At 46.1% G+C, this 26,186-nt stretch overlaps 1 protein-coding gene across 7 annotated transcripts in view; it reads right to left on the reverse strand.

The window, feature by feature from the left end:
- The window catches only part of LOC135100522 (carboxyl-terminal PDZ ligand of neuronal nitric oxide synthase protein-like), a 78,104-nt gene that overhangs the window by 17,855 nt on the left and 34,063 nt on the right, over positions 1-26,186 (reverse strand). For 2 of the 7 annotated variants that reach the window (XM_064003491.1, XM_064003493.1), the window contains exon 1: positions 17,569-17,654. The exons of 2 other annotated variants lie outside the window; for them this stretch is intronic. The gene's annotated coding sequence lies outside the window, so the exon portion shown is untranslated. Of the gene's footprint in view, positions 1-17,459; positions 17,655-26,186 lie in introns of those variants that run through there. 3 more of the 7 variants (XM_064003488.1, XM_064003489.1, XM_064003490.1) reach the window with 3 other exon arrangements.

Below are 26,186 nucleotides of genomic sequence, written 5' to 3' on the forward strand. Positions count from 1 at the left end.
TGCTTTGTTCTCTCTCTCTCTCTCTCTCTCTCTCTCTCTCTCTCTCTCTCTCTCTCTCTCTCTCTCTCTCTCTCTCTCTCTCTCTCTCTCTCTCTCTCTCTCTGTGTGTGTGTGTGTGTGTGTGTGTGTGTGTGTGTGTGTGTGTGTGTGTGTGTGTGTGTGTGTGTGTGAATCTATTAAATGCACACACACACACACACACACACACACACACACACACACACACACACACACACACACACACAGCGTCTTATCAAGTGAAGCGGCAGCCGGCCAGGTCGTCCCGCTGCTGACAGACACACAAGCGAAGGAAAAACACAGTAGATGGCGGCCAGATACGGAGACAGGCTAATGTTCCTCCCATGACAAAAGTCTCGTGTCTCTCCACTTTATTGTATCCTTGCCTTTCATTCCCGTAGCTTATTAAATTGAATATATTTTTCCCTGGTCGCAAATTAATTTATCAGCTTATGAGTATTATGGTTTATTTCGTTAAGTGCTCAGTGCGTAAGTCATATATTATATCGTCTTAAAATTGTTAACTTGTTCTTCTTTCTGTCTTATATGCTCCTTTACGTATTTTTTTTTTTTTTTTTACGCACGGTTTGGAAATGTGAAAAAGTGTGCGGTAAAATTAGTATTCAGAAGGAGGCGGGGAAAGTTATTATCAGACCAAGCCTCCTCGTACCATATTCTTCTTTGACGTTGTAATTGTATTTAGTTTATCTTGTTTTTTTCCTCCTCAAAGTTGTGGGGTGACTATATACATTTTTTTTTTTTTCATACAATATCGTACTTACTATTTTAGCAGCTTTTACACTCCATTTTATCTTTCGTCCTCACTCTGTTTTGGCTCCCTTAGGTATATTTATCTGTTCTCTGCTAAGTTTGTTTTCAACCGGGACGCCCTTGATCCTCCCCACCACTACTGTTTCTGTGTCACTTGCATCATCCATCCCAATCAAGGTGAAACAGTGTACATCTCGAGAAGTGAAGCTGTAACCATGAACAACGCAAGCTTATTTACCCGCCACCACTTCAAAAGGTTTTTACAATGTGTTTCTCTATCTCGCTCTTCGTCTCGGAATTTACTGCGGAACATTAGCATTCAGTATATTTATGGTCGTCTGAATGAATAACTAGGTGCACTTTCCCCCTCAGGTATATAGTAGTATCGCCACCGACGCCATCAACACTACTACCTCCATCACTGTCTCAGCCGCCGCCGCCGCCGCTACCGCCGCAGCCATCGTCACTGTACACAACCTCTTTAATACAAAATTTCATAGCCTTTCCCACGATCCCATAATCACAACCTCACCCATCACCATCACCGTCGCTACCTCCACAATCACAAGAACTGCAAATAAACGAACCTTTCGCTGTGAGATCTTTACGGCATCTCGCCAAAAATAAGAAAATAAGAAGTTTTTTTTTTTTTTTTTTTCTTATCTAGAGATTTCATTGTGTTCGTTACATTTTCTAGGAGGATTTATTTATTTTTTTCTTTACATGATGATTACAACTATTTTATCAGGCGCTTCCAAGGTTGCGTTAGTGTAATGCCGCACGCAGCACACGTAGCCTCGGTGGCCAGCAGTGCTCCGGCAACCAGGAAACCTCCTCAGGGAATGAGTCATTAAGGAACATACAATAACAACACACGAAGAGAGTCTGAGCTGATGCACAATCACGATCCTGCCTTATTGGACTACTACTACTACTACTACTACTACTACTACTACTACTACTACTACTACTACTACTACTACTATTACTACTACTGCTGCTGCTGCTACTACTACTACTACTACTACTACTACTACTACTACTACTACTACTACTACTACTACTACTACTACCATTACGCTGCTACTGCCACTACCACTAGTGCTACTACTTCTGGCATCAACTCTACGTAGTACTGCTGTTGTTTATTTATTTTTTTCTACTTCGCTATATAAATACTACTACCACCACCACGAAAAAATGTCTTCACTATTTACTTGCTGTTAATTCTTAAATCACGTCAGTTACTGTAGATAATTCCGTCGCTCCTATTTTTGTCTCATTAACGAAAACAAACGCTCAAACATCGCCAAGCCAACGAAACCGTGGCCACTAATGAACGCCACGGAGGAGGCCGCGTGAGGAGGCACTCACCGCAGCCTCCACCACCACAGCGTCATAATCACCACCAATAATAGAAAAGAGGAAGCGTGAGGAGTGAGATGATGTAGCCTCCAGCACCACAATGCCAGCAACACACGCCACACAACCCCTCCCACCACATCTCCTTCCCATCACAACACCATCTCTCCCTCCCTAAAACATCACGCCCCTCTCTCCCTCACATCACGCCTCTCCCTTTCTGTATTTATATACGCACACGGAGAGTCGCCAAGGGAAGGCCAAAAAAGTCACTCGAGCCATTTTTACGAAGGAAAATAATAACAAATCTACTACGTATGTAGCACCCGAGCTTTGGCTGTAAGGTGTAGTGGCTGATAACATTTGCCTGCGCCGGGTAGTAGCATTAATAGTAGTAGTTGTAATAGTAGTAGTAGTAGTAGTAGTAGTAGTAGTAGTAGTAGTAGTAGTAGTAGTAGTAGTAGTAGTAGTAGTAGTAGTAGCAGTAGTAGCAGTAGTATGGGGCAGGTGGCACCATGTAGACTTACGTGATGCTTCATTTGAATGCGTGTTCCCTCCCAACATGCGGCAGAGGTCCTGGCACACTTGGCACCGAACAACAATAGTAAGGCACACAGTCGAACAAATACACCTGTATGTACGAATATACCACAATGAGAAAATCCATCACATAAAATTTATAAGTTTCTAGATGGCATTTTGGAGATGACTCCGCTCTGGTGAACCACAGTAAATCCCGTCTGTTGTGGCCTCTCAAAGTGCCTTTTATTGGCATTAAAAAAAGGCCAAGATCCCATCCCAAAGCCATGATCTTCCCACGTCTCTCCTTGAAATTATGCACTCGTAAATTATGATCCAATATGCAATCTGAGAAAGTTCCAAACTGAATTGAGGCCACGTCCACACCTTCATCCATTATTTCGCACATGGAAGGCAACTGTGATACGCCAATATTCAATAAGCGGTCAGCAGCCACAATGGGTCACGCGCTGCCTCTGTCCTGTGATGGCCGTCGCGCACGTCACCACCGGTCGCCGTGATGCCCTATAGGTGCATTGCGTCGCGCCGCACCTTAACTCCCTAATTATACTTGGCGACAACATCAAAGCCGCAGGCCACGACACATCCACCTCGCGCCGCAACCCGACCGCAACTCCATCACATTAACTTTAAAAGAAAAAATAGGTCGCAGGTAGCCGTCGCAGCAGGTAAGTTGGGCCGAGTGACGTCATGAGCGGTGTTCCATTTTCGCCTTACTCTGAGCCGAGAGAATGATGTCAGAAACTGTTCTAACTTAGCGGGGTACAATCATGTCCTCCACTGTTGCTCCAAGGGATGAGAGAGAGAGAGAGAGAGGAGGAGAAGAGAGGAGAGAGAGAGAGAGAGAGAGAGGAGAGAGAGAGAGAGAGAGAGAGAGAGAGAGAGAGAGAGAGAGAGAGAGAGAGAGAGAGAGAGAGAGAGAGAGAGAGAGAGAGAGAGAGAGAGAGGAGAGATTAACTGGTCTTGAAACTTAAATTTATGGCGTGTTATCTCAAGAAATAAAAAATTTTCCACTCAGGTAAGTAAGATCTATAGAACGATAATGTACTAATTCTTTTCTGCCCCGGGGAGAGAGAGAGCCAGAAAGATGAATGGAGAAGAAAAAAATGCCCTGCTGTCAAAGAATGAGACGAATTGTACCATCGATTGGTTAGCAAGACGAAACAACTGTAGTAGAGAACCAACGAGGTGCACCCTCTCGTCCTTCCCTTGCTCTAAATACTACAACTCGTGCCGTCCTCAGCCGATGTCCCCTTAACACCCAGCCCGCGGACACTTAGACGAACAGCTACAAAAAGTGCCGCCCTTTGTGCATGTGCTTCCGTATATCTGTGTCCACACTCGCCTTCTTTACGACGCTGCTGAGTGCCAAGTGGGGAATGTTCCGCGCTCACTGCACGCGTCACTCGGTCGGAGTAACATCGCCTGCACTTAGCCCCGTGGCACATGGTACGTGGTGTGGTGTTACTGGCAGCCTTCACAAAATGAAGTGCAGAGGGGATTAGAATCAAGGAAGCTTCTCAAGGCCAAATATAAGGTAAGGGAAGTTCCATATGAAACGTGTCCGCGGCTGGCATGTTAAGACTGCTTCAAGGTGGTGTATGTCAGAAGTACGCAGGAATACGTGTGTGCGACTCTCTCTCTCTCTCTCTCTCTCTCTCTCTCTCTCTCTCTCTCTCTCTCTCTCTCTCTCTCTCTCTCTTATCCAAGCAAACTAAAAATTTCTCTCTTTGAAAAGGAAGAAAAGATAAGCACCCAAGTAAACATAACACACCAACACCATTATGCAAACACATCTCTGCAAGGAGGCTGCCCTGCCTGCCCATGTCCCATCCTCGCGCTCCTCCACGCCCCGCCCGCATCTCACCTTCTCCGCGACAGAGCGAGAAGGGCGGCGACAGGTGATCACAACGCGGCAGGTGAGTAAGGTGAGGGGTGAGGACCGTGAGTCACCAGAGTGCTAGACGGGGATTAATAAGACGACCTTCGGCCAAGAAATGGGTGGTCGTTAGGGGAGTGGTGGAGGCGCTTGCAGTCATGATGTGTAGCGTGGGGGGCCTGCGCTCCTCTGGGCCCTATACTCCCCTTACCCCGCGTCTGAGGGTACTTCCGCGTCAATACTGTCTATAATTATCTCGATAAGGACCCTCGACTCCACTCATAAACATCGCAAATACTTTCCTGTATCGCCAATCTTTACGCGTTTATTTTGCTTGCAGCTCCTTCCCTTCCCTTCGCCCATACGTCACACTTTGCTCTCGATATTACCTTCTTGTGATTATCATTTACCTGATTTGATTTATACCTATCTGTACCGAACATCAACCTTCCTTTAACTTTTTGTGCTTAGTAAGACACATGGAGACTCGTAATGGCAATATTAGCTTCACATGATAAGCTGCTGATTGGCTGCCTGTACCTTTCATCCCACCTCGCAAGATACATGTTCTGGCCAGCGCTCCGACCCGCAGGTGCCGAGAGAGTCTCTCTGAGGTTGGTAGGGTGCGTGCAGGGCTGTAAGGCGTGGGCGAGTTGTGAGCCGCGGCGTGGCGTGAGTAAGAGCACGTTTGGATGTGTAGAAGGCAGAGGAAACAAAATGTGTAAAGCAACATAAACGTGTACCGTGGGTGATTGGGAGAGGAGAAACTGTGAGTGTAGTGGTTAAGGATAAATGGCTCGTATAATGAGGAAGGTGGGACAGTGGTGGGCGGGGCATAGTGAGGCACCTTTAATATTACTCACGTGCCAGCTTTTGTTGTTGTTGCTTCAGCCTCTACGCACATACACATAAATACCCTTTTCCAGCGGTATCCTTGCAATATATGGCAGACTGAGATATATTCTTCCTTCTCTGCTCAAACACCCTAATCCTTGACATACGAGTCCCAGTGTCCGTATGGTCGGGTATAGGCATTTGTAGAGTAGAATTTATAATCAGTCCCTCCTTCAGGCAAACACTTCTACGTACGCCTCCCGCTCAACGATGATGAAACTGTTTTAAAACTCTTAAGCTCTCACCAAATCCCATCACGTGATCTCTTGAGAATTAATTGACATTTAGCAAAGCCTACTTATTTCTCCCTCAAGAACTTTAATGCGAAATGATTAACGGTAATTACACGTCCACTTAAGAAAGACATATGTAAGCGAGTTGAAAGAGTGTGTGTGTGTGTGTGTGTGTGTGTGTGTGTGTGTGTGTGTGAGTGTGTGTGTGTGTGTGTGTGTGTGTGTGTGTGTGTGTGTGTGTTGTGTGTGTGCGCGCGCGCGCGTGCGTGTGCGTGCGCGCGCGCGTCGTGCGCAAATATATTAAGCAGCGGAAAGGAGTTAAACTTATAGATAAACATCAAACGCAGAGCCGTTTCGCTTCAGATGGTAAGACGTACTGAGCATGCTGGGGACGAGTGGCGATGAGAAGGGCAAGGCGTGGAAGATGGAGGCGGTGGAGGCGGGGCGTGGGGCGATTGAGGAAGAAGAGGTCTCACGCCACTGAAGCAGAGGATCAATCGGCATTGTTAGCATGTCGAGGGTCATAATGAAGAAGGGTTTTGGCGCGCCAGGGGACGGGGACTGCGGCGCACTGGTTGCTCTAGACAGTTTGGGGCAAACGAGAGTTTGTGCGTCTCTCATGAGAAACAACGATGAGTGCCAAGCAGCGTCGCTCCACCAGACGCTCAGCCAGTGCCATGTAAAACTGATACTGTCATACGCAGCATTGTAGTGCCATTGATATCTTTGTCAAGTAAAGACAAATCGACTATCTCAGGGGTTAGAAGATTTATCTGCACCATGAGACTGGCACCAGTGGTGGGCGACATTGTCTTTCTGCTAAAAAACTGGCTTGGCAGAGCACGGCGGGTGTTGGCAGCATGCAGGCCGCGACCCACACACGATGTAAGTCATCAAGGGGGTGGCATCGCGGCACAATAGGGGGAGGCAGCGCCCCACTGCCCGTGTTGCCTTACGCTCACCCCGCCCACCAAGGCCGAGGTCTCATCTGTGGCCTGACACCCGATCTCACGCAAACACCAGTCTCTCCGGGATTTCCACATTCACAGTATGGCTGGCGGCGAGGCAGCGACGCCGCGGTGATGCTTGCGCGTCATGATGATCGGAGAGAGTGGTGGGTGGTGCGGTGGTGTTGGTGCACGTGGAGAGGCGCTTCATTTCCGCCCACCCGTACACCGTCTGGCAGGATCAGGTCACTGAGGTTCGCTATCTTTAGATTCTGTAAAAGTCTTGACAACTGCTACTCATTCCGGCCCTCGTTCACCACCTTGTGATATATGTCTTTCGCAAAAAACACACACACACACACACACACACACACACACACACACACACACACACACACACACACACACACACACACACACACACACACACACACACACACACACACACACACACACACTTTTTTTTTTTTTACCACAGGTCACTACTATACTGTTGAACTATAATGATAAGTTATTTCTATGTCCACTCAACACTTGCAAAAGCCTTTCATATAAAAGCTTGCTTAAATATCTTCAAACGGATATGCGTCGCATGTAGCCAACAAATATATGAATTAATTATTCTACAAACCTAATAAGATATAATGAGTCACCTAAATTTTCTTTGGAGTGATCTGATTGTCATTGACCTAAATAGCTAACGTCAATGATTGAATAAAACATTGTGCGTTGAAATTTACCGCACAACGAATCAATTTACTGTGCTATCACTTGTTCATTGTTAGCTGGCAGTCCTTTCCGTCACTCACACTGATCAAGGCGTCGTTACCGTAACAAATGGTGGGACGGTCTGACAAATACCTTGGCCCGTGATTGGCTGTGTGGGGAATGGTCCTGCTGTAAGACCACGGCCCTCTGAAATGGAAGACCTTTCTTACTGATGAGGGAAAAGAAATATTGGTAAACGAGGACAAAGGGAGAAAAATGAGGAGAACGCCGTGTTTTTCCCTGGGAGCTAAGATTGAGGAACCATAAGAGTGCAGTGAAGAGCAAAATCTGGTAATTCAGAAATACGGTGGAGATTCCTAGAAAGCAAGTGTGGCGTCTTGCCTTTGTCGAGTGAGATTCCGGGCGAGAGTGACGGAGATAAAAGAGGGAGTGGCCGAGGTTGCCTCCCGTGCCAGCAGCGCACCTCCAAGTCGTGCTGTTGTGTTGGCGTGCTTGTAAATCTTCCTCAAAAGTTTGTAGTGAAGAGCAAGATTTTCACAAAAGAAATAGGATGCAGGCTTTGCTTCTCTAATTAACCTCATTTTGCACTTGTCTGTGGCTAAACTGCACTGTGTTGAGATCTAGCCCCGCTTTTCCTAAGAGGCATATGTATCAAAAGCAAACCTGAGAAAGAAAAAAGTGAGACAATGGAGTGACGGGAAAACATTACAAACTTTTTTTCTCGTGAATAACATCAGCCCGCGGGTCCGTTCTGCTCAGTGGCCATGATTTAATGTGTCATCAGGAGCAGAAAAACACACCGAGCCTCTCCACCTGCAGGAATGGACACCTCCCCCTGCCCCTTCAGACTCACATTAGTTTTCACGCCCAGCCAGCGAGACGTGTCACATAAATCACAGGCGCGGCGTTGACAATTTCACACATCTTCCCTTAGACCAGTGAGCGACGCGACATGAGATGCTGGACGTCCTCTATTCAGGTGCTCACCGCTTCTCCGAATTCAAGTCCGGCATGTTGGCGATTATTTTTCCGTAAGAGATTTTATTGGATAAAAGAGCTGTTGTGACAGGTATTAGAAAAGTGGTAAACAACATTGTTTTCTGATTTTTTGGTTCACCCATATTTTATTTTTGGGAAATGGCATGATGAGTGGGCTTTTCTTTCATCCATTATTTTCATTATTGGTCATTCCTCCCCGATACACTGAAAAAAAAAAAAATCTAAAAGCAAGCAAAACCCGAAATCAGACACGTTTATTTTCCTTATTTCAAGTTTTCAACTGCCGCTTCTTTAAAAAAACCGCTAAGCTCCTGTGATAGATACTCGAAAAAGTAGTTAAGATTTTTTATATATATTTTTTTTTCCACCTCAAGACGCAAACACAGGCCACCACAAAGAGAAAAAAAAAAAAAAAAAAACAGATAAATATGTTCCTCAACCGCCGCTTCACTAAGAGCCAGTTCACTCCCAGCGCAGCGGTAAGGGCAGACATTTACTCCACTCCCAACTCGGCCGTGCTTGATACACAAAGTTTCCTCACTTAGCGAACACTCTGCACCTCATCGCGGCGGCGGCCAAGGCTCCTCACAGGGCGCGCTACATCCCTCACCGCGCTGTTGGGGCTCCACTAGTGTCTCATTCAACCAAACTTTACCCCCAGAAAAGTCTAAGTAAGTTACCTCGAAGTCATAGAGCGCAGTTTTCTTAAGTGAGAAGTGTGGCTGCCTCTGGCTTCCTCCGGTATATATTCCTTTCCAAAAATATATATATTCGAAATGACGTCTCACAAAGTTGTCGAAGATGAAATAGCATGACAATGAGGAGGAGGAGAGAAGAGGAGAGGAGAGGAGAGGAGAGGAGAGGAGGAGGAGGAGGTAGGAGGAGGAGGAGGAGGAGGAGGAGGAGGAGGAGGAGGAGGAGGACTGATTGATTTAATTTATTTGGTTCACAGTTAATGCATCTCTCAATCATAATGCAACATCGTATATCTTCCTTTCCCAATACCAGCAGTTCTTTTTGTCTTATTTCAAGAAGGATCGATACTCCGTTCACCTCACAAATAAATAAACACAAAAATAACAAAGTTAATTTTCCCTCAGCACATTAATTAAATTTACAAACAATGGTTCAATACTTTCTTCAGTAAATACGCCATTTCCTTTTGGTTATCTCTCTTAAATGGAAAATTATCCGTCCCTCTCCTATAACTTCCCTAATGTAATTTCACCGCTGTAACTCTTCCCCCTCTCCTCCTATATCATCCTTACGTTCCTTAAATAAATTTTCCCCCACTCGTATTTGCTTATTCTCTCGCTGATAAGGTTCCTGAGACGCGCCCAAGAAGTGTAAAGCAGCAACTCGTAAGCAACAAATCAGAGAAGGGTCTGAAACGCTTGGAAATGTTACGCCCTCCTTTGGGAGTCTTTCGTCAGGGAGGCAGCAGCGCAAGGCTCTTCTAGATACGAAATTCCTCCAGGACTTGGCAAGATAGCGATAGAAACTGGAAAAGTTCAGCAACTCTGGATTCGACGTTCTTTTTTTTTATCTACTTCTTTTCCTTGCCAGATTTCTTTGAAAATTTCGCTGGTAAAAGTAACACAATACTTTTATTAGTCAAGCTGAGGCAACGTTTTCCCTCACCTCTCCGCTGCTCCTCCCCAGTGTTGTATTCATGTCTTTCTCCTACACCCACCTTCTTTGCCACTCTTCTTATCCCTCCTTTCCTCTGTTCTCTTTCTTCGCATTTCCGCTCCCCCCTCCACTCTCTCTCTCTCTCTCTCTCTCTCTCTCTCTCTCTCTCTCTCTCTCTCTCTCTCTCTCTCTCTCTCTCTCTCTCTCTCTCTCTCTCTCTCCTGCTTCCTTCATCCCAATTCAACGAAAGGGAGTGATAAGCTTCAGTCGCGACGAAAACATAAATAAAAGATAGAGACGGTCACTCTTTTTCTCAGTGACGCAGCCTACGAGGAGTTAAAAGGGATTGAGGAAAGGAGAAGCACACACACACACACACACACACACACACACACACACACACACACACACACACACACACACACACACACACACACACACACACACACACACACGTTACGATGCAAAATAATCCTCCAAGACGCGCGTTTCGTCTGAAGGATCAAGCAGAATAGTTTTGCATGAGTGAGTACACTTAGTCCCCTGAGGAGCACTTCCTTTCAATCACCACGCCTTGCTCCTCGCGTCGGCACCAACTTGCTATGTTCGTCCACACTCCACCACTGGGATTCATCGCTCCATCACCAAGAGGGAAGGAGTAGGGAGAGGGGAGCTTTCATCGTCCTCCTCCACTCTCCTCCACTTCCCTCTCCCCCTCAATCATCTCCTTCCGCAGCTTCATTCTCCTTTTACATGTTAATCTGTCTGTTATTTATACGTTTCTATTGCAATCCTTTTCCTTTGTCTCGCGTACACGTGTCCTCGACATTAATTAATGTTATCAGGGTTCGCTGGTAATTATATTCCTCGTTGTTTTCTTTTCCCTTTTTATTTTTCATGTTGCTTAATTTAATTCCACCGTCTCGTGTGTTTTGAAATGCCTCATTTTAAGTTCTTTCGTTACCACATGTTCATAATATTTTGAAGAGGAACTACAAAAAAAAAAAAAAGAGACAAACTAGATTTCCTCAGGGAAGCAAAATAACAAAACACACACACACACACACACACACACACACACAAATTACGTACACGCGTACTCAACTAAATATACACTCTTACGTAACTCTCTCTCTCTCTCTCTCTCTCTCTCTCTCTCTCTCTCTCTCTCTCTCTCTCTCTCTCTCTCTCTCTCTCTCTCTCTCTCTCTCTCTCTCTCTCTCTCTCTCTCTCTCTCTCTCTCTCTCTCTCTCTCTCTCACACACACACACACACACACACACACACACACCTTGCGCACTAAACCTATTTTCCACCAGATTGTGCCTACCCTATTAGCCATCAGCCTCACTTTCCTCCCCAGTGAACCCAAGTCCTCCAATAGTAAACTCAGCCCAACTGTGCCCATCAGTCTAACCTTCCGCCCACCCACGGCGCCCTTCCGCTTCATCCGCCAAAGCGAGTCCATTCAGCCATAATGACTCCTAGTACGCAATAAACAAGGGTAATTATAGGATATAAGTGTTGCCTTGGCAGTGGCGGAGGATGTTTACTCTCGAGTGACAAGGCAGGGGCGGAGGAGTGACGGGAGGCGTGGAGGAGTGAAGGGCTGAAGGGAAAGCTGTCAGGTGAAGGGTGAAGGAGGAGGCATGGCTGTGATTCCTGTAAGGGGACATTGTGAGGTTGGTGTGTGTGTGTGTGTGTGTGTGTGTGTGTGTGTGTGTGTGTGTGTGTGTGTGTGTGTGTGTGTGTGTGTGTGTGTGTGTGTGTGTGTGTGTGTGTGTGTAGGGATATGTCTGTTGTAAAAGTGTGTGTGTGTGTGTGTGTGTGTGTGTGTGTGTGTGTGTGTGTGTGTGTGTGTGTGTGTGTGTGTGTGTGTGTGTGTGTGTGTGTGTGTGTGCATCTCTCCGCCACTTCCGTGTCAATAGCTCTATTAATAGTGGCTAGTCAAAACACTATTCACTGTATAGTTTTTTCTCCGCTGCCAACAGTGAGCCCCAGTGACCACACCGCCACTCCGCTCAGGGTGAAGCAAGGCACACACACACACACACACACACACACACACACACACACACACACACACACACATTCCACTCCTTCTGCTACAGACGATGGGAAAATATAGTGTACGAAGTAATCTTTTAAGTCAGAAACAACAAGCCCTTGTAGTCGTGTTTGCTCAGGTGCAGGTAACCTCATCTTTCCACCTGCCCGGCCCACGCACGCCAGATAATTCCCTCCCACTGCATCAATATCGTGACGTTTCCACACCAAAAATTATATATGTAGGAAGAATATTTAAATCAGGAATATTACATCGCTTTCAAAGTGAGTGACTTAAAGGAGATCAGTTCATTGAAAGTATACATGAGATACAGATTATGATGAGGACACACAAGAGAAAGCCGGTGAAGTGTGGCCGGCGGGAAGGGGAGAAAGAGAATAAAGTGGATGAAGTGAGTGGCTGCTTGTCTTTTCTCCCACACGTTCACCCTCTGCCTCTCACTGTTTGCAGACAAAACGTTGATATAAGAGTGAAGAAACGCTCCTATAACTTCAGCCCATTTATTAGCGTCCGTCTTCTTCTAATTAGTACGTATGTATGTACCTAAGGCGAACGTGTTTAGGGAGCCAACCTGAGCCTGAGTCAAGCAGAGTGGCGACCAGCGGATGTGAATGTTTGGTTACACAATTCTTTTTCTTGCTGCGGAAGATATGGATCAGAGACGTGGTGGTGGTGGTGGTCGTGGTTTACCACACCTCGTGTTCCGGGTGTGTGAGTAATGCCTCTGTAGTGTGTTGTAGTGTGCCCCCATATCCTCTCAACTCTCTCCCACCTCCCTCCTTCCCGTGTCCTCTCAGCACGTGGAGAGCCTCTGTTCCCAACCCCTCCCTCTTCCTAGTAATAGTGTTGTGTTAGTAAATACACGGTAGGACTCACACGGCGTTAAGTAATCACCCTTCTAGTCTAGGTACCTTCTCTCTCTCTCTCTCTCTCTCTCTCTCTCTCTCTCTCTCTCTCTCTCTCTCTCTCTCTCTCTCTCTCTCTCTCTCTCTCTCTCTCTCTCTCTCTCTCTCTCTCTCTCTCTCTCTCTCTCTCTCTCTCTCTCTCTCTCTCTCTCTCTCTCTCTCTCTCTCTCTCTCTCTCTCTCTCTGAATTTTTCAATAACTCCCAATCGTTACCTGACTTAATATTCATTCCTATGCATCTTTCAAATCCTTGCCAAACTCTGTATACATATTCCCATAATACCACAAATACACAAAACCCCCCAACAAACCAACCAACATTTAAACACCACAAAACTCACGTACGTACGCACCAGTAACACATTCCCATAATACCTCAAATACAGAGACCACACACATTTCAACAACTTTAAGCCCACGAATACAATAGCAACATATATCTCCGAGTAACTAATGATAAAAACAACGAGTAGAACAACAGAGAGAGAGAGAGAGAGAGAGAGAGAGAGAGAGAGAGAGAGAGAGAGAGAGAGAGAGAGAGAGAGAGAGAGAGAGAGAGAGAGAGAGAGAGAGAGAGAGAGAGAGAGAGAGAGAGAGAGAGAGAGAGAGAAAGAGGCGAGTGAAGTACGATCAGTTTTTGAATAATGGCAACGGGGTGAGTTCAGTCAGCCCCTGTGGTGATGAATGGCTCGAAGGTCTGCTGCTGATGAAGGTGGGAAAAAAAAAAAATCGTGTAATATAGAAAATATGATGAAACTCGTCCGGGGAATTGTAACGCCGTGTGTCAAGTGAAAGGAAGCGGGGATGATGAACTGTTTACCAGGAAAGAATGCCACACGGAAGAAAGAACAAGAAAAGTGTCTTATACAAGGATGTGATTGTTGGAGATGTTTCATTTAAAGGAGGAAGTACTGGTCTTACGTGAAGGGAGAAGCTGTGAGAGAGAGAGAGAGAGAGAGAGAGAGAGAGAGAGAGAGAGAGAGAGAGAGAGAGAGAGAGAGAGAGAGAGAGAGAGAGAGAGAGAGAGAGAGAGAGAGAGAGAGAGAGAGAGAGAGAGAGAGAGAGAGAGAGAGAGAGAGAGAGAGAGAGAGATTGAAAGAGCCATGCAGAAACAAACACAGGGACACGAACACACAAGGAAAGAGTGACAAAAAGACACACACAAACTGACACTAAGAGACACAAACAGAGGCACAAACACAGATAGGCAGAGAGACAAATCAACAAGCAGAGTGACAGACAGAGAGACAAATAGACAGACAGAAAGACGGACGGAGAAGAAGTGACAGTGCTGTACGTTAATAAGCTTAATGATAATTAGGGTCAGAGAGCAAGTTGTAAAAAAGGATAAAAAAAAGTTAATCACCATCGCCCTGAATGAGGAAGACCTAGGTGGTGCCTAATTACGGCACGGCAGAATGCTTAATGGCACAGCACAACAAAGGCGCGCCTGTCCATTATGCTCGCGGTTCTATTAATTATATGATGCACATGAATACCTGGAAAATAGAAGAGGGCGGTGGGTGAGAGGCAGCATCAAAAGGCGAGCATCAACGCAATGAGTAGTGCAGTGATGGCGGGAAATAAATAATCTGCTCGCTGGTCGCTTACTCAGGCCGGCGGATGTATGTGGAGAGCGAAATCAGAAATGTAAACAGAGCAAAGGGTTGTGAGGAGAGACGAGCCAAGATGACGAGCCTCGGTGAGTAAGGAAATGTTGGAATGAGTGAATGAGGTTAAGTACTCTTGATTGGTGATAAATGTGAAAAGAAACATGTGAAGCAGACTGAAATGTAACGCGCGGGGATGAAAGACGCCAGACCTACTCGTAGTATCAAAGTTTCAGTGCAAACAGCTGCCTACAATGCACATTAGGACAACAACACACGAGGAGGCTGCGAGGGTCCTCCTTGCTCGGAGTGCGAGAGAGGAATAATCTCGCGCAAACCTTCACAAGCAAGGGTTTGTAAGAAAATAATTCAAGAGCAAATTTATGCAAGTACAAATGACACTCTTAGATTAGTTGATGAAAATAATTGCGGAAATAGTTCTAATTACTAACATTGACGACATATTATATAAATGATAAAATCACATATTTCACTGGATTTCAAAGTAAGATAAGGCACACAGCAAGCCAAGGATCCCGTTTCCTCAAGAAAAAAATAGTTTGCCAGAAAAACACACTTGCCAAAACCGAGGAGGAAGGAGACGGAAGAGAGACGAGGAGACAACAGCGAACACACAGCGGCGGGGAGCGAAAGGGGCGGAAAGAGGGGAGGAATTAATGAAGGAAATAACAAGCTATGGGTCACGATGGAGGCTGTAAAGTGCGGCTGGAATGTGAGAGTGAAGTATTGAGCTGCGTGGTTAAGAGGATGTGTGGGAGTTCCGTGAAGGGGGACTGAAAATGAGAAAGTTTGAGATGAGGTACGGCGCGTGTGGAAATACAATACTTAAGAGAGAATTGAGTGAAACAAGAGTAAATGTAAAAGGAGAGGAGACTATTCGAAAGGAAAACTGAGATCATGAGATATAGGATTGAGAGAAATGCGTGGGATGATGCGAAAGGTGTGAACTAGAGGAAGAAGCTTAGAGATGCTAGAGAATACACTGCTGGGAAGTGAAGAAGCTAGACATGAGGATAATGAGGTGATGAGAATAAAACTAACTTCGCCCGAAACTATCGAGTAACCAATCTTGTTTATAAATTCTAACTTAGTAAACAATTATTCGAAAGTCTCTCTCTCTCTCTCTCTCTCTCTCTCTCTCTCTCTCTCTCTCTCTCTCTCTCTCTCTCTCTCTCTCTCTCTCTCTCTCTCTCTCTCTCTCTCATGTAAACAGTGCTAAGGATACCCCGCCGTAACACACTGGGCTTTACAACTCACACCACCACCGCTCAAGACATCACCGCTATTTTCCGCCAGAGCAATACCGGCAAAATATACCATCACAGCCGCGAAACAGCAGCCTGCCTTTCCCTGAGAGATGCGAGGGCGCTACAATTCCCGTCTTTCGTCCGCTGACCGTGTAGCTTGATGGATTACCACAGGATGTCCGGATGAAAGAAGTGGAAAGGAGAAAGTGAGCGATGTTCGGACGGAAGATGGAGAGATTGTCAAAGAAAGGCTGGCAAAGGGAAGGTACAACAGCAAAGTGAAAATAAATGTTCAAGACCTGCCGGTGCACGAAAAGAGAGGGAGAGAGGAAAAAAAAACACACCCAAGATAAAAGGAAGAAACGAGAAACGAGATGGAACAAGGTTATGAGAAAAGATATTAGGGGAGAGAGAGAGAGAGAGAGAGAGAGAGAGAGAGAGAGAGAGAGAGAGAGAGAGAGAGAGAGAGAGAGAGAGAGAGAGAGAGAGAGAGAGAGAGAGAGAGAGAGAGAGAGAGAGAGAAAGAGAGAGCTCGGAAGAGCCACACAATAATCGGGAAATAACAGAATGTCAGCCAGATAAACAACAGAAGTTTCGCAATTAATCTTTTCACACAATAATATTACGACTGTAAAACACAAAAACAAAAGAAACAATTCAACCTTGCTAAGAGACCTGACCTCCCCTTCACCCCCACCCTGGACGCCTCACCCTTGAGCACCGCGTACCCCGCACCGACAACAAAGTAAAAAAAAGAAAGAAGTACTGGATAAAAGTGTGTGTGTGTGTGTGTGTGTGTGTGTGTGTGTGTGTGTGTGTGTGTGTGTGTGTGTGTGTGTGTGTGTGTGTGTGTGTGTGTGTGTGTGCAAGCAAGAATAAATATTTTCCATTACCTCCTAGTGCTACTGAATGAAATTCAAAAATTCTTTTACTAAAAAGAAAACAGCTACATCCTTATCTCGGAGCGCGAGCAGCGACCCTGCTGCTGAAAACAAAACTCTGCACTATATTTATATGCGTTTTTTTACGTAAAACTAAATATGTTATGCCAGGATGTGAAAGATATGAAATGCAATTTAAGGGATAATCTGCAGCGAGAGACGAGAGGGGGATTTTAAACATTATTGTTTATGTAAAATTAGGTCATTAACTTAATGTTGATAGTTTGCAGATTTTCCTGCATCCCGCAGCAGTTTATGCCTGCAGGGAATGAGAAAGTTCAGTTATTGTTCACAGGCTGTCCTTGTTGTTGGGTACCGCCTGTGCTGGAGGCGGCGATACTCGTAATGAACATACCCGCTGGCGTTAGAACATCAAACAGGAACACACCAAGTTACTCCTGAGCACGACAAGTATTCAGGACGCAGCGAGGGCGCGCCACCTGGTTCCTGCACTGTTAGTGGCGGCGCACCGTCGCCCTCTGTCCTCTTTTTCTCCCTGGTTCTCCACAACACCACACGGCGACACTGAACACACCGTCAGAAGCACTACAACACCGTTATTCTTCCTTTCTGCCACAAGGCAAGCACAACACTACTATATAAGCACGTCTCTGAGAAGATCTGACTGTCACTGAGGAAGGGGGCGGCGCGCCCGTTATCCACCTGGGAGCCCTCGGAGCACTGCACACCACCGCCCGTAGCTCCCCACTGCCATAGGTGTGTCACTGGCCGCGGCTGACCCGTGTGGGACCCCCGTGTCACACTCACTCACAGCCAGAAACGAGACACGCGTTAGAGCAGCACCACCGCCCGCACTGCCCCGGGCACTGAGCCACAGAGCACCCGGCACCCTCCCTGGCACCCGCACCCGTCCCGCACACCCACCTGCCCAAGGCCCTCCATCCACACAAACCTGCCACTGCGCCCCACCTGCCCCCTCTCTTAAGCGCGCCCCCCTTCTTGCCATTCCACTTGGTTCTCACCGACAGTCAATCCTGAGCGTGGCATCTTTCCTCCACCGAGCATCCCTCCCCTCCCCTTCCCTCGCCTCCACTCGACCCCCTGTCTTGTGGCACGACCAACACCAAGGACATACCACAGCCAGGGACACACTTACGAGACAGCGACTTCAAGGACATACCATCATCGAAGACGCAAAACAGTCAGCTACATCAAGAATACGGGCGCGAAAACACCGACACACGGCACAAGGAAACACCACAACATGCGAGACAAAACACCACAAACACCAAGCATCCCAGCCACGGCGGGAACACCTGCATGTGGGACGCCACGCACAGCAGACCAAGATTAGGACAGAGAAAATAAACATTTACAGAGGTGGAGTGTAGCATTTTCCCTTCATTGAAATAGTGGTGGTGACGGGGTAGGTGTTGCACGCGAAAGGAGGAGTAAGATGGGACGATAAAAGGTAAGGCAACGAAAATGTAAATAGTGTAAAGTGATATGTTTTTTAAAAAGCCGGATAATGCTCGCAACTGGAAGTTCTGATTATGCAAATGTGAGGAAACTAATAATATTCCATAATAAGGTTCTCATTCCCACCATTATCAGAGTGAACCTTCAGAATGTTTCTTTTTTTTTCTATTAATTTGTGAAGACGAAGAATCACCAAAGCCAATTTTCTTCATTACCGCTTTCTGATCATTTCGGCATAATTCCTTTTGGCGGCGCTCCTTCCCTCACTGTTATGGTAATGAGGCGCCGCGTCCTGGAATATTTCAGAATCACCAACAAAGGAAGGCTGGCTAGAGGCAAATGTGTTCCTAAATTTTTACAGCTAGAATATTTTGCGGAATTTGACGAATTTTTTAAAATTACATATCTGACTACTCAACTCACGCTTGGTTCTAAGTGAAAGGACGGAATATACACTGATGATAAAAATTTTAAAGCGATGCAGGGAATTGAGGAAAGGTTTCATGTCATTCCTTACTAAGCAAGAAAAAAAAATAGGTTAAGGTGATATTATCATTGACATGAGAATAACGTCATCGCAGGCACAGTCATACAAGGAGAAGAATGACGAGCGTAATATAAGCGCATTACACGCAGCATTAATGAAAATAATGTAACCTTGTTGGAGAAAGAGAAGAACTGAAGAAAAGATGGGAACAACCGAGCTATAATACTTTCCATTCTTATCAGCTTAATAAAATAGTCTTGTGCAAATTTAAATAATGATTTTAAAAGATAACACTCACACAGCAAACGAGGTATCGAATATTTATTAAAGCTTTCAAGTACGGGTAGTTAAATATTTACTCCGTTGACTGCTGAAGGTTACTCAGATAAGACACTGTATCACTGAGCAGCTAAAGAGTTACGGGTTCTGTAGTGGCATCCACGCGTTCCCTCACTGAACATTCACCTGCAAGACGTCAAGCACCACGCCACTCTCCCTCTTCCCTCCACCACCAGCACTATCACGAGGACCTTTACTTGGAAAACTCATATTACATTCAGTCTTTCTCTCACAGCGTCTCCCTCCTTTATTTTTTCTTCTTTCCCTTTGTCTCAAGCTCTCTCAACGTGCCTATCTCTTCATCTCCTTTCATTATTTTCTCTCTTGGGCCTCACACACTCGGCTCCACCCCAGCTTCTCTTTTACCCTCTCGCTGCTCAGCCTTGCCTAAGAAACTGGGTAAATAACCCACCCTAGGCTTCCCAGAGTCTATGGAAGTACATAGAGAGGAGGCTGCCAACGCCCTCACGACGCAATGCTGGCACGCAGAGGGACCTGTTGCCTCCTCACTCCCTTCCTTCCCTTCCCCTCCTGCCACACTCCTGCTCGTGAGGTGCTGAGTACCCGAGGAGGTGCTGAGAGACGAGTGTGCTGGGCTGAGAGAGAGAGAGAGAGAGAGAGAGAGAGAGAGAGAGAGAGAGAGAGAGAGAGAGAGAGAGAGAGAGAGAGAGAGAGAGAGAGAGAGAGAGAGAGAGAGAGAGAGAGAGAGAGAGAGAGAGAGAGAGAAATTCACAGTTAAAGATAAATAAAACGAGACTAAATAGATAAACAGATAATGAGCTAAAGTGGTTAAAGACATTTAGGCATGACGAGGATAATTTTCGGCTAATATGAAAAGAAAAAAGATAGTAAGATGAAATAAACCATCGTAAATCCTCTCCTGAATTAGCTATAAGAAGCAGCCACAAGCGATGGAGGCGATAGCGAATCTACGCGAACGTGACGTCACGAGGCCTCGACAGACTTGGCTAAGGCAACACCACCACCACCACCACCACCACCACCACCACCACCAAGAACAACAACAACAACAACACGAAAGAAATAAAAAGAAATAATCGTATCCTGATTTTTTTCCTGTTTCTGATCATTCACTCCACATATGCCTTTTATTTTTTATTTATTTATTTTTACCACCACCACCATCACCACCACCACGAAAGAAAGAAAAAAATCGTGTCCTAAAGTGTTTTTTTTTTTTGTTTCTTTCTTATCATTCATTTCACATTTTATTTATTTTTTTTTTTTTTATTTCCTTCAAGGATTATCATGTCTGTAGCATTTTTCTCACGCTTCACTCATTGAGTAGTTTCTTAAGCACACGATTCTTTCCATTTCCATTAATCTTAATACTGATTTCTATAACGATTATCACGCCTGTGGCTTTTATTATTTTTCTCTAACGCTTTCTGAGCCCATTGCGCGTTCAATAAGCACACACACACACACACACACACACACACACACACACACACACACACACACACACACACACACACACACACACACGTCTTATTCTGTACGCCATCTTGTTCCTTTGGCAGTTCCTCATCCTTCCCATCTCCCTCACCTAGACTCCATTACCTGCCTGCCACGCTCGCCACGCCTCCCCTGCACCAGTACATCACCAAGCATCACTCGACCCCAGGCTATGAAATAAACCTTTCATGGAGACGCTCTTAGCCTTCCCGTCTCCTCGCCCATTCCCCGCTCCCTTCACTCCCTCGAAGGCACCGCTGGCTCAAATTTAGGACGATCTGCATCCCCCTTCCTTACGCAACGCCGTCCCCTCCGCCTCCCTCGCCTCCACATTCCTTCTATAATTCTTAACTCATTTGGTATTCACGGGTTCACGGGTAACGCTCCATATACAAATAATGGATCAATATTTCACATGCACGTCACGATAATGCAAGAAATTCTGATGTTTGAATATTACTTCATCTTCGTTCCTTCCAGCACAGTTTATCGTCATTGTCTCGTTAAATTTTACTCTATATTTCTACGTACCTTTCATGGCAGGATTGTTTGACGTTCCCTTTCAATATCTTCACTCACTAAATCAGCCCCCCCCCCACTAAAAGAAGATTCCTTCCGTTTCTTAACCTTTTTTTTTTCCTTTTATCATCTACATTCAATCTTTATTCTCTCATCCCCTTGCATATAGTAACGACTTCCTCTTTCTCTCTACAGCACCAGCGATCAGAACCTGCACCTCCTTCTCGCTCACCCGCTAGATCCCCCTTTCAATAAGATCAACGCCCTTACATCCTCTTTCCGCCAGGCACTTAACAATTTGCACGCCCCTTCATCACGGTTGTTGTCCTCCCTTCCAGCCCTCTTTATAAACTACACCACGTCTGCTCCTCCTGTTTAATACCCTTCTCTCTCTCCCTTGCGCCCATGTTCCCGGTTCTCCCTCCCTATAAATACATCTTTGCTATCGGCCTAAGGGGGAAACCATCTGCCAGCAGCATTCCCTCACTGCGAAAAATCTCCTAAATTCCCCTTAGACACACGCTTCCCCAACAGAAAATGGATGATGAGACGGAGAGATATGCACCGATAAAAGGAGGGAGGGAGAGGGAGAGAGGGAGGGTGAGAGTAAAGAAGATAAATTAGGAGAGAGCAGAGGAGAAGCAAGAAATGTGATGGATCAGGTAAAAATTAAGAGTAAGAGTAGAGAGAGAGAGAGAGAGAGAGAGAGAGAGAGAGAGAGAGAGAGAGAGAGAGAGAGAGAGAGAGAGAGAGAGAGAGAGAGAGAGAGAGAGAGAGAGAGAGAGAGAGAGAGAGATTTGGGGAGAAAAAAATAGGAAACCTGCAGGAAAATTGTGAAGAAAGAAAGGAGTACTATGTGAGAGAGAGAGAGAGAGAGAGAGAGAGAGAGAGAGAGAGAGAGAGAGAGAGAGAGAGAGAGAGAGAGAGAGAGAGAGAGAGAGAGAGAGAGAGAGAGAGGACCGTAGGGAAGCAAAGTAGGAGAGCTATGAGTCACCAGCATCACGTATACCCCTCTCCCTCTCTCCCTCCTCTCCACCCCTCCCCAAGCGGTAAATATCAAGTGGTTTCGCGTTCCTCGCAAGTCAGACAAGTTTTCAATGGACGCATCGTATTGGCTCTTACGATCCTCCTTACCTGTCAACCTCTCTCTCTCTCTCTCTCTCTCTCTCTCTCTCTCTCTCTCTCTCTCTCTCTCTCTCTCTCTCACACACACACACACACACAAAGATCTGTGTTAAGCCGCCGTCTCTCTCTGACTCATGGCCTGAAAATACTCCATTGTATCTACTGACCAAACACTCCCCTCTCCCCCTAACATCCTCCCTCTCTCTCTCTCTCTCTCTCTCTCTCTCTCTCTCTCTCTCTCTCTCTCTCTCTCTCTCTCTCTCTCTCTCTCTCTCTCTCTCTCTCTCTCTCTCTCTCTCTCTCTCTTCCCGCCTCTCCCCTACCGAAGACCGCTCTAGTCCCTCTCCCATTCCTCCTCCCTTCCTCTTCTCACTCCTTTTTTTCAACTCCCCTTACTCTTTTCATCTCAATAACCTCGTTTCGCTACTCTCTCTCTCTCTCTCTCTCTCTCTCTCTCTCTCTCTCTCTCTCTCTCTCTCTCTCTCTCTCTCTCTCTCTCTCTCTCTCTCTCTGAGTGAGTGAGTGAGTGAGTGAGTGAGTGAGTGAGTGAGTGAGTGAGTGAGTGAGTGAGTGAGTGAGTGAGTGAGTGAGTGAGTGAGTGAGTGAGTGAGTGAGTGAGTGAGTGAATAACTAACTGACTAACTGACTGACTGAAAACGTGTGTGTGTGTGTGTGTGTGTGTGTGTGTGTGTGTGTGTGTGTGTGTGTGTGTGTGTGTGTGTGTGTGTGTGTGTGTGTGTGTGTGTGTGTGTGTGTGTGTGTGTGCGCGTGCGTGCGTGCGTGCGTGTGTTACTCTATTACGGCAAAATTCATATATTATAATTTGCAAGACAATTGATAACTGATAGCTACGAGAGAGAGAGAGAGAGAGAGAGAGAGAGAGAGAGAGAGAGAGAGAGAGAGAGAGAGAGAGAGAGAGAGAGAGAGAGAGAGAGAGAGAGAGGTGGGAACCAGACAGACAGGAAGGCAGATAGAAAAAATACATATATAAGGAAAAGAAAAAACTGACGAAAGCAGACAAGTAAAAAGACAAAAGAAAAAGACAGACAGACAGACACACAGGAAAAAAAAAAAGTGAATGAAAAGCAGATTTTTATATATTTTTGTTCAGTAACTTGCAAAACTCTCTCTCTCTCTCTCTCTCTCTCTCTCTCTCTCTCTCTCTCTCTCTCTCTCTCTCTCTCTCTCTCTCTCTCTCTCTCTCTCTCTCTCTAAGAAAAATATAAAGATAAGAAAATAAAAACCATAAAATAATTCCAAAGTGACAAACGAGAACATTAAATAAAATTAATAAGTGTACATTAATTACACACGCGCGCACACACACACACACACACACACACACACACACACACACACACACACACACACACACACACACACACACACACACACACACAGAGCGGAAAAAAGTGTACAGTATGGGCCAGAAATTTACGGGGAAGGTTTTAAGGGCAAGAAAAACATGTGGAAGGGTGACTACTAAAATTATTCTTCTGAAGGCACCAAAATAACCCAGATGAGTGGTGAGGCAGGACTGAGAGAGAGAGAGAGAGAGAGAGAGAGAGAGAGAGAGAGAGAGAGAGAGAGAGAGAGAGAGAGAGAGAGAGAGAGAGAGAGAGAGAGAGAGAGAGAGAGAGAGAGAAAACACAGCTCCTTAGGGCAATGTCGGAGAATAGAGGAAAGATGATTAATTGACATGGACTGAAATATATGGTGGATCAGGAACGAGTGTTCCGAGTTTGGGAGGAAAGGAGCGAAGGCTGTAGAAGTAGTAGTAGTGGTGGTGGTGGAGGGGGGCGTAGAGCAAGTGGCGTTAGCGATAATTGGGTTGGAGGAATGGTGAGGGTGGCAGTGGAGGGGGTACTGGTGGTGGTGGTGGAGGTGGAAGAGATGGGGTGGGGTGATTAATGGTGAAAAACTTTGTTGGCGGGGAGGGGAGGGGAGGTTTGGTGGTGGAGGGAAGGGAAGGGAAAAAGACGGTAAAGGCAGGTTAGTATGAATAAGTGAGGTGAAATGAGGTGATTGGTTGAGGAGGGAAGGCCGCGGATAAGGGGGTGTGGGGAGAAGAAGGAAGGGAGAAGAAGACGCTTTTGATCTGCGGCGCGCGTATTTTGTGATGAATGGTGATGAGGGAAAATTGACGCAGGATTTAGAGGGATAAGTGATGAAGGTCGCGAGTGATGACGCCTTACGGACCTCCTGATAGTGGTAATGAGAGACGATGACGTGCATGATGATGATGATGACGACGAGGAGGAGGGGAATTACTGGTGCTGAGTGATGAATGGCAAGTGAGAGCAGAGAGAGAAGGGGGGAGGGGGCTGTGAATGGAAAGTTAGGAGTGAGTGAGGTGAGAAAAGCAGAGTGTGTGTGATTCTGGTTATGAAAGGTTGGGGACAAAAGAGGGGAAGGTGAGTGTGCATGACGAGCAGGTGGTGAGATGTAAATGTGCAAATGAAGAGCGGCGCATGGTGAAGGGAAGGAAAGAGCACTGAGATAATAATGCATGGCGGGCGTCAAGAGATGGATTATGAGCGCATGATGGATGATGATTAAAAACGCAGAGATATTTCCTGGAGATTAGGCTTACATATTATCATGATGTCTTCCCTCGTTTTGTTTTCTGTTAGCTGCCTCTGCCTACCTGTGTGACCTGTTGTGGCGTAACGATACTCCTGAAACGAGACCTCCCACCCTTCCTACGGCAGGCCTCGAAACCCAAGCCTACCGAGAAAACCAGTAGTGTTGGACTTGTTATCGAACTGCTGTTATTATCGTTAAGTATTGAGCATTTGCTATCATTATTGTAATCACCTTCATGTAACTTTTTCAGTCGTGTTTAGTAATAGTAATCTTAAATCCCCGCAGTTCTGTCATGTCTCGCTTAATACGAAACGAAGCTTTCTGAAGATAATCGCATGAAAGTGAATATTATAACACATGAAAGTGAATATTATAACACCACCAAAAATAATATTAAAAGCAGTGATATGAAGCGTCTGTTTTTTTTTTTTTTTTTTTTTTTTCCCCGCATGAGTGTCAAGTAATACCAGGAATGCACGCTGAGCCGTACATACTTACGCTGAAAGCTTCACGGCGAGATATTCAACAGCATGCGCGCACAGCCACAAACACCGCTGCGGGTTGGCGGTGGCATGCACGAGGAGCGATCAACAGGCTATTATTAACATCCTGTGCCCGCCGTCATCCGCCGCCGTCAGCATGAACACAGATCCTTGCAGGCGACGTCCATCTTTCCCTGCACGCAACAAAGGCATCCCAGCAATACACGCGCCTCAGTCGTACCGGCATGAGACACTAACACTGGCTGCCTTCACTCACACTTCACACACCGCATACTTTTTTCGTTGTCAAGCCTTTCAGAATATGTTGTGCCTAACAGCATGTGTGTCAAGAACTCTCCTCTTCACCTGTGGCTCAATCACTTTTTTCCTCCTCTTCATATCCAGTCATATTCTGCTGCATACTTCTGACCAAACACAGGTACACCCAGCACATAGTTCACACCACTACAGCACGAAAGAGTGGCCAATATCATCCGGTATCACCGCGGAAACATGCAAAAATAAACTTATTCCTGATGATCGCGTACATGTTGACAGGAACGCTAATAAGGACACATCATTTACAGCAATTCAGTGGCATCGCTTCTCTCTCTCCTAAGCTTCCCTTCCGGCCAGCCCTCCACTGCTCTCTGCTTCTCGCGGGCTACCATTCGTCAACTGGTAATTAAAGATGAGTAATATTAATATGGCACGCGGCCGTCAGGTGTGGCGTCCGGGTTATTTAGCACCGCCACTGGACGCCTTGATCCCCCGCCCTGCTCCTGGCGCGGCGTGACGGAGGGGACGCCTGGGTGACGGGGCATGAAGAGCAGTAATGCGGCAGGGGCGATAAGCGGCAGAACTATCACGTCTGTTAATCCAAATCATTTCAACGTGGCTGCTCTTCCTGATAAATCAAACTCATCACGTAAC

This window comes from Scylla paramamosain, chromosome 5, assembly GCF_035594125.1.
Source record: "Scylla paramamosain isolate STU-SP2022 chromosome 5, ASM3559412v1, whole genome shotgun sequence".
Lineage (NCBI taxonomy): Eukaryota > Metazoa > Arthropoda > Malacostraca > Decapoda > Portunidae > Scylla > Scylla paramamosain.